The following is a 10215-nucleotide window of genomic DNA, read 5'->3' on the forward strand; positions in this document are numbered from 1 at the left end:
CACAAGAAAACTGAAAACATATGTCCACAAAAAATGTATGTGTACGTGAATGTTCACAGCAGTATTATTCATAATAGTCAGCTGAATCAACCCAAATACCTATCAACTGATGAGTGAATAAACCTATATCCAGATGATGGAATATTTTTCAGCAGTGAAAAAGAATAAAGTTTTGATATATGACAACATGGATAAACCCTGAAAACATTATTCTAAGCGAAAGAAGCTATTCACAAAAGACCACATATTGTATTATTCCATTTATATGAAACATCCAGAATAGACAAATCCACAGAGACACAAATTATTACTATTATTATTTTTTTAGTAGTTGTCTAGGGATGGCAGGAGGTGTAGGGAAGGATAGAGCCCTTGTGGCAGAGTGGGTAAGAGCTTGGCTGCTAACCAAAAGGTCAGCAGTTTGAATCTACCAGCTGCTCCTTGGAAACCCAATGGGGCAGTCCAACTCGCTATGAGTTGGAATCAACTCGACGACAACAGGCTTGGTTTTTGGTTTTAAGGGTAGGGAAGGATAGAAACTAACTCTAATGGGTATGGGGTTTCTGTTTGGGGTGATGAGAAGTTCTAAAGTTAGATTGTGCTGATGGTTGCACAACTCTGTGAATATACTAAAAACTAATGAACTGTACACTATAAATAAGTGAATTTTATTGGTATGAGAATTACATATCAATAAAGCTGTTTTAAAAAATAATAATCAGGCTTCTTCAAAAGTAGGTTCTGCAAAAAAAAAATCCCTATGCTGTTAAATTCATTTTGAGCCTAATATACATAAATGTGAACCAACTTGATATCTTTTCCATGAAAAGATAACTTATTTTTTAAAGGCCATGCACAGGCAACTTACAGCAAGGACTAAGCAATGAGAAAAATATGGAGATAGAAAATCAACATGTAACCCTAGGTGATTGTTGGGAGAAGTCTTGATCTTCCCTTTGCCCTAAACTGGTATAATAAGAGCCAGTGCATCATAGGGCCTGAAATGACACTCTAGCATCCACTGGGTAGTTAAAGTGTTGACCTGGGGAAAAGATGTCCTTGGTTTCTTAGTTGTGGATCCACTGTCAAAAACGTACAGTCTTAGCTCACCCATTATAATCAATTTTGAATAAAGCATATAGCATTTGATAAGTCCTACGTACTAGTGTCTGTTTGAGGCACCTATATCCCAAATAAGATACAATGTTCTCCCTATTCTAATAGCATCAGAACTGTCCACCCCACAGTCTTTCCCAGATATATTTTTTGATTTCCTGTATTCTCCACCTGGGGCTAGATCTTTGACCTGAACTCAGTTTCAGAGGCACACTCTCCTTAGCTCTTATTACCCCTCTCCTGAAGAGGCTGGACATATGGCTGAGACCATGTGCACAACACAGACCTGCCATGTGCAACTATCTGATCATCATCATTACTTAAATATACCTGCCAAGCTTAGAAGAATGAAAGGGCAATCAAGGGCTTGGAAGAGGCTTTTTAAGGAGGGGAAAAAAAAAGCTTCTTGGATAATGAAAGTTGATTTCCAGTGTTAAAACTATAGCACGTATTCATTAGATCTTGTTAGCTGTTAACATCATTGATGACTCACTACATTAGCTTTCCAAGCCGAAAGTTGCACTCTTTGCTGTTCTTTTCTCAAAGATTTGCAAATATTTGAAGTTACCCAGGAAGATGTTGAATTACTTTCGCCAAAGTGGAAGCTACAAGCTATCCTTTAGCTTTTGAAGGAGGTTTGTATTCATTTTGTGTGTGATGACCCCAGATACCCCAAAATCTATTTGTTAGACTCAACCTGGTCATGAGAGAGGCAAAAAAGCCACTCATTTCAATAACATGACCCTCAAAAAGCAGAATCAAGCTAACAGCAATCTAGACTTAGTGAAAGTCATAGAAAATTACTATTTCATGATCAATGGAATATGGAAGCATGTGTGAAATACCAAGGGAAGGTCATCCTTAAATTTATTAATGATAGAGTTTACCTACTTTTATTTCTTTGCCATGGCTATATCCAAGCACATAAGCAAAATTAAACTATCAATCACCTACAATTTAAGTAAAACCTATGACAAAAATTCAGATATATAGATGTGAGGTTAAAAGAAATTAAGGCATCTAGAAAGCAATGTGGAATAATGGAAATTCCTTATAAAATTTAAGTAAGCAGGGATTTGGGGCATGATATTTATCTTCAAAGAAAAAAATTATATTTCCTTTTCTCGGAAAGCTTCAACCTTCAATGCTTGCCAGGAACTACTGTACAAAAGGTTGTCTTTCCACTCTTCTCTCTCACCTTCTTCATTCCTATAGGATCCTCAAGTGACATCTATGGTCTTTCAATTCTTTATCTCTTGTGCAATCATTTTCTGTATTCATTTATTCAAGGTTTAAATATATTACACTCCTTTCAAAATTAAGAGTGACAATGTTATAGACTGAATATGGATTAACAACTTTAATCTTACTATTCTGAGTTGAGTTTGCCTGCATTAAAATACTCTTAGTTTGTTTTACATAACTTAAACTCTTGTAGTTATCCCTGATGAATTCTTAAGACTGATATGGCTCCTGGAAATTGAGTGCTCTAAATCATTCAAGAAAGTTTAATTTGTTTAAACCAACATTGACTCAATACCCCCTTTCTAAATAGATTATCCTTCTTAAATCCATGAAAAAAATTGGCAGGTCGAAGGGACTTTCTGCATTGGGGAGTTACCAGTTTTCATCAAGTCTAGACTTAATTCTACCAAAGGTTTTGACTCTAACCTTTATAAATTTTTTAAATAGAAATGGATTTTGGGGCATTTACTAAAAGTATTTCAGAATACCCAAGGATATTTTTAGTGATTCCAACATAAATAAGACAAGTAATGCATGTTACTCCCAGACACTTATACACACACACACACACACACACACACACTCCATTCAACTATTGATTTCTATCTTCACTGGCTTTCCTACTAATTTAAAACAAGAATGTTAACCTGAGATCCTTGTAGATTTCAGCGGGTTCAGGGACATTCAAAACTCTGCAAAATCTAGCATACTGTGTTTGTATATTTTTCTTGGCTGAGGGACTATGGCTTTCATCTGATTCTCTAAGTACTGGTTTAAGAGAAGAACACAGAAGAAGCTCTGCAGGGAAAAGAAAGTACTCAAGGAAAATGCTGTTTCTTACAGGGACTTCCTCCCCTTAGTCCTTAGTACATTACATCTTAGCAGGAGGACAAACACCTTAAATAATTTGGACAACATAGCTGCTAATTTGGATGTACTTAGCTTTAGTTTTACCAAAACAACAACTGCTTAATATTATTTATGAAACACAAACAATAATGTATTCAATTATTTATAAAGTATCTATGACAGTAATCCGGCAGCTCTAACTCTATACTCATCTCTTAAGAATTAGGACATCCATACCAAGGATTCAGCAAGATAAAGAAAGATAATAAATTTTATTATAAAAAATGGATGTCATTGAGGGAGAGTTCATAAAACCACAGGAATGACTGCCTGCAGTAACAGTGTGATTCTATGTGAATCTCAAAGAGAAGAAATAAATCATTCAGGACTTAGTCATTGCTTCCATATGCACAGTCATTTCCCTGTAAATGATAGAAATGTCTCTGGGAGAAATACAAGATGTCAGAAGTTTTTGTAACTGACCTCCACTCAATTAGTAATTATCGAAAGGTCAGGCAGAAGAAAGAACCACGCCAACCCCTGCTATTTCTAAGGAAGCAGTTAGAAAGCAGGAAAAATAATGATTTCTTTCCATTTGGTATCATATATTAAGAATTAATGAAATTTTCTTACATGTCTAATGTAAACAAAATTTTCTAAAGCATAGTAGGCACAAATAAAATTATAGCTGTAGAAAAAAATCTTCCCATTTTGTTCAAAGGACTACTGCAGAAATAAAGCACAAAAAGCTGGAATTTCTCACAAGGTTTTGTGTTGTATATATTAAGTGCTGTGATTCAAGAACTCACCATTTATTTTTCATGTAAACTCTTAATGCTTCCATACTACACATTTGTATAAAATAAAAGCTCCCTCTAGTGGCTAAATAAGTTCCATTTTAACTTTATTTTAGATTTGAATAGTTCTCCACACTAGTCTATTAGTTTATATCAGCAATTTCCAAAATTTTTGTTCTCAGAATCTTTTGTTTATGTAGGCTATTATCTTTCACTATACACCATATTAGAAATTAAAACTTATCTTTTAAAAAATGTATTCATTAAAAAAACTCATTCCATATTAAAATAAATAGCATTTTTAATTTAAAAATATTTTCAAAATGAAAAAATTACAAGAAGAAATGCATTGTTTTACATTTTTCGCAAATCTCTTTAATGTCTGGATTAATATAAGACAGTTGGATTCTCATAAATGCTTCTTCTTTCAATCTGTTGCAATATGTTGTTTTGGTAGATGTATATAAAAGAAAATCGGACTTCAAACAAATATGTAGTTGGAAAAGATAGGAGTACTTTAATAGCCTTTTCAGTTAATTGTGAGTATTTTTCTTTGATACTACACCAAAATTTGACAAGTAATAGTTTCTTAAATGTTAGTTGCAATGTGGAATCTGAAACCGTATCAATGAACTTTTGTATTCTTACATTAAAATTCACTGGTGTATCTTGTACTTGAATGAATATTGTATGAAGCATGATTTTTACCATTACGTACTGGTCATTTGGAAAATATTGCACTGAGCTCTGCAGATCTTCCAAATGTTAACACATTTAAGTATCAAAAAATTACTTTCATTACTATCACCACCTATCTCAGAAAAGTCTTTTTATTGTGGGAAGCTGTCCAACTAACAGTAATATACTTTTTCTTGAAAGCTAAAAATTTCATCATTGGCAACATATATTTTCAGTTTTTTTCCTTGAAGTGACAGGCTCATTTCATTTGTTTTTGAGAAAATGTTTATCAAATACCCAAGTATGAATAACTGAAGTTTTTTCTGTCAGTCATTCTCTCAAGTCAAATGAACAAAGTGTTCCATGAAAAAGTGGCTAGTTTAGCTCACAACTCAAGCAATGCACATGTGTTTTTTCATCATGACAAGCCTTGTACTTTGATAAGCAGCAAAACTGTGTTATGTGTACTTTCCATTTTCTCACACAGATTATTAAAAAGACTGCACTCAAGGGTTGAGATTTTTTTTTATCATGCTTTAAATGAAAGTTTATAGTTAAGTTAGTTTCTCATACAAAACTTTATACACACACTGCTGTGACCCTAGTTGCACTCTCCATACTGTGACAGCACACTCCTCCTTTCCACCCTGGATCTCCCATGTCCATTCAACCAGCTCCTGTCCCTTTCTGCCTTCTCATCTCACCTCCAGACAGGAGCTGCCCATTTAGACTCACGTATCTACTTGAGCTAAGAAGCACTCTCTTCACGAGTATCATTTTATGTCTTATAGTCCAGTCTAATCTTTGTCTGAAGAGTTGGCTTCAGGAATGGTTTTAGTTTGGGGCTAATAGAGAGTCCAGGGGCCATGTCTTCCAGGGTCCTTCCAGTCTCAGTCAGACCATTATGTCTTGTCTTTTTACTAGAATTTGAGTTCTGCACCCCACTTTTCTCCTGCTCCATCAGGGACTCTCTGTTGTCTTCCCTGTCAGGGCAGTCATTATGGTAGCTGGGCTCCATCTAGTTCTTCTGGTCTGAGGCCGATGGAGTCTCTGGTTTAAGTAGCCCTTTTGTCTCTTGGGCTAATATTTTCTGTGTGTCTTCGATGTTCTTCACTTTCCTTTGCTCCAGGTGGGCTGGGACCAATTGATGCATCTTAGACAAAGGGATGAGATTTAATTAATAATTTTTACTTCTTCATGAAGGACATTCTTAAGTAAAATTGCCTCTTCCTCTTTCTATCCCCTCCTTCTCTAAAGTGAGTGAATGGCAGTGAAGAATACAATCCATTTGGTGCCACTGCCTTGATTTGTGCTAAGACATCTGCAGTTTTACTCACCACTAATTTTTGCACCATCAGTGCAAATGTCAACACAGTGAAAAGGGCAAATGGCTTATTATTATTATTATTATAAAAGTAGTTTTTATCTCAAAGACACCCTCATACTGGCTCAAGGACCCCAAAAGTCCATGGACCACACTTTGAGAACCAAGAGTTTACAGGTAGCTCCTGACTTACAACAGGATGCCATTCCGACGACTCCATCATAAGTCAGTTCTGACGTAAGTAGAAGTATTCTAGTTTAGTTTTAGTTTAGTTTTTATTTTCTATTATTATTTTCTATTTTAGTTTTCATTATTACTGCCTTTTGTTATCAGTATCTTTATAAATCTGATCTTTGTCTTTGAGGGTGAGAAACACTACATGTAAATTTACAGACATATTTTAATACATACATAAAAAATACACAAATCATAAAAATTTACTCTGATGATGAAGAGTTGGACAATATTGGCATTTTGTCAATTCTGGTAATAACTCCACTTGTAGAAGGTTCTGGATCATCTGGATTATCCCTAGGAATGGGGATGGCGTTTCTAGTCAGAAAATTAGTGAGAGTTGTCTGTACTGTCCTTTTTTTTCTTCAAATATTTCACAATAATATCTCACTGCTACCCAAATCTGCCTATGGACTCCAGCAAAGTGATCAGTGTTTGGGTCCATGTTTTCAAGTAACTAAAGCCCCTGATTTACTTTAGAAAAAACTCCAGCTAATTCTTTCACTGTAAAATTTTCTGACAAATTCTCTCCTTCCTCTTCCTCATTATTTCTTTCTTCTTCAGCATTTATTTCCTTTTCAAAATTCATTAAGTTCTGATTTGTCAATTCACCTTCTTTGTGATCTATGAGCTGTTCCACATCACTGATATCAAGTTCTAAATTCAGTATTCTTGAGATACAGATGATTTTTCCACCAATCTCTTCCATATTATCCTGATCAAATGCTTGGAGCATATTCACATAACTCAACAATTTTTTCCATATCCTCTGCATGCATTTTCCTATAACTTCCTCCTAGAAAGATGCAATGTTCCAGATACACTGGTGGTCATAAGGGAAGTTTGTCATAACTTGGATATGTTGTAAGTTGGGGACTACTTGGACATTGGACTATGATGCTGGAACTGAAAGACCAGCTGGTTGGCTTTTTGGATTAACAGACATAAACATTTGGGATTAGAAAGGCCAAGTAAGTGACTCACTCAACACCATAGAGTTCCTATGCAATTACCACTGCATTCCTCCTCCAAGAAAGTGCTTTAAGTTCTGAGATTCTTAACCTGAATATATTTTTCAACAATTATACAATTAGAAAACATTCAACAGACCTCTCTGCTCTCTTTAAGGTAACTTTCATTTTGGCATTTTTTTTCTTTTGGTTCATTCAGGGACTATTTACAGCAGAAATTCTGTCATGAATAGTATGGGGATAATCCAGAGCAAAAACTTTTATCAGGAGAGTATAGTATATAATTTCAACCTAGAATACATCTTAGGGCAAATTCTGTATTACATTACTGAACCATATTTTTATTTAGTGCCTGATATTATGTTCATAATAACTCTTCAACAGATGAGTGATGTGTTTCTGTTTTCTAGCTGCAAACTGTTGTCCATCAATGTGATTATACACTAAAAATATGCTTAGCATCTCATAAGTCAGGAAAAAAAAGAAAGAGACAAGAATGAAATTCTCTACCAGCTACAGGGGTAGTTATTATAAAAATAGCTATACTTGAGATACGTTATCTGAACACCCAATTTAAATGAAAGCATATTAAGGGCTTTATAATCCAGGAATCCAGTGAGTTAAATAAACTGAGTGAGAAACCTGATTAACGCTACCTATTCCTGACTTAGGTAGAAATCTCAATCAGCAAGAGAAGTCACAAATGTTAAGTAGCTACTCTCTACTTAAGAATTATATAGTAGAAGGAGTTCTGGCAAAATGGCGCTCTAGGCAGGAGCACCACACCGTCCCTCCACAGAAAAGATCCGAAAAACTAAGCCGAACAGAGAATACAACAATCCTGAAACCCTAAAACATCAAATGAAGAGATAAAGAACTCAGCCAAGCACCAAATGGAATAAGAAATCTGACAGAGAACGGAGAGCGAGGAGAGATTCATGCAGAGGTCCCCTAATAGCTAACGCAGCGTGGATCTGCCATCTTGGACTCCTATCAGAGACCAACAAATAGGGGGTACGAGAAAGCAGCCTCACGAAGTGTCCAGCGGGAGACAAACCAACCGGTAATTTGCGATATATGCTTTCCCACCCCCAACCCTTCTTCACCCCCACTCAGCCTCCTCTGCTTCCCGCGGCCACAATCTCTTGACCGGGAAACACCAGCTGCTTGGATTCCACACACCCGAATGGCCGGCTCTCTGAGTACCATTTGTGGCTGCTAGTGTTGCTTTCTTAGGCTTCTTTTGATTTCTTCCTTGCCTCTCACTACCTCCCCCTCCTTTGGCTCGAGTACCTCGCCCCGTGCGCCATCTTTGCTTCTTCCTGAGGGGCTGCAGAGCTCCGGTAATTTGTGATATACGCTTTTCCACTCTTTACCCTTCTTCACCCACACTAGGTCCCCTCTGCTTCCTGCAGACACAGTCTCTTGTCCAGAAACACCAGCCCGCACTAGCTGGCTCTCTGAGTGCCATTTGTTGGCTGCTAGTGTTGCTTTTTTTTCCTGCTCCTTTTGATTTCTTCCTTGCCTCTCACCACCTCCCCCTCCTTTCTCTCAAGTACCTGGCTCTGTGCACCATCTCTGCTTCTTCTTGAGGAGCTGTGGAGCTCTGTTCGAGTGTGGAGCTGCTTCCCGGTCTGGGCTCCCATGCTGGTGGGATCCTGGGGCTTTTGTTTGTTCGTTTGTTTTGAACCCTTTGTTTGTCTTCTTTTCCTTTTCTTGAGTTGGGAGCACTTTCTGGCCAGGTGGAGCTGCATGGCAGGGAGACTCCCCCTCGGCTTCCACAGACAGGCAGAGGGATCCCTGAGGGCATTTCTTTTTTTGTTGGTTTTTTTTTTTTCCTGTTTTTTTTAGGGGCCTTTCTTTTTCTTTTTTTTTTTTTCTAATTTGTTTTGTTTTCTTTTCCCTCTTTTTCCCTTTTTCTCTTTCTTCATTGCTCAGTCTCTCGTCTCTTTGTATCTTCCTTCTCTTTCTGTTCCCTGAATACCTGGCATTGTATACTTCTGCGCCTTCTAGCCAGGCTGTACTGCAACACCTGAGAGCGACTTCCCCAGGCCAAATAGCTGCACAGGGGGAATCCCTGGGAACTTTCCAGTTCTTTAATCTTTCTGATTTTTATTTATTCATTCTTTTCTTTTCTTCCTTTTTCCCTTTCTGTTTTTCTCCATTACATAGTCTCTCATCTCTCCACTCCAACAGCAAGCTCCCCTAGCATTCTTTTTTGTTTGTTTGTGTGTTTTTGGCCCCTGTTCCTCTCTCCTCTCTCCCATATCCACCTTAGCTCCACACATCACAGTCTCCCCACTGCATCCGGCCTACCTGCACCATGCACTTGACATCACACCACCAAGCAGCAAAGGCATGGCCTACTGGAACCTGCCATGCACTGATTATCGACCCGCTCTGGTGGCTGTAGTAAGTGCCACAAATAACCCGTTCCAGTAACTCCTCTTCAGTTAGACCTGCCCTGCCGCACCATATCTGAGTGACTGACCCTGCCGGTTGAAGAAGGAGGTGAAAAGTATTGTGCCCACAGACAAGCATACAGCAAAGAACACATAGTCTGCCTGCTCACACATAGTCTAATTTTTTTTAAAAAAAGGGATGAAACAAACAAATCTACAATAAATAAACGAGAAAAATAACTACTGAATGCCCCGAAGACAGCAGAAAATATCAAAACATTTACAAACACAGGACAGGATGGTTCCAGTAGGCGTACAAAATAGAACACCAGATGACTCTCCTGTGGAAGAAAATGCACTAGAACTACCTGATAGGGAATCCAAATCTCTAGTACTCAGAATTCTCCAAGAACTGAGGCAAAAAGCTGACAAACATGAGGAAAAAATAGAGAAATCCATGGAAAATAAAGACAAAAAACTGGAACAATTCAGGAAAATACTGCAGAAACAAAATGCCAAAATAAATTCACAACTAGAAATTATACAAAGACAACAATTAGAAATCCAAAAGATAAACAACAAGATTTCAGAAATGGACG

This window comes from Trichechus manatus, unplaced genomic scaffold (assembly GCF_000243295.1).
Source record: "Trichechus manatus latirostris isolate Lorelei unplaced genomic scaffold, TriManLat1.0 scaffold00017, whole genome shotgun sequence".
In the NCBI taxonomy this organism is placed as follows: domain Eukaryota; kingdom Metazoa; phylum Chordata; class Mammalia; order Sirenia; family Trichechidae; genus Trichechus; species Trichechus manatus.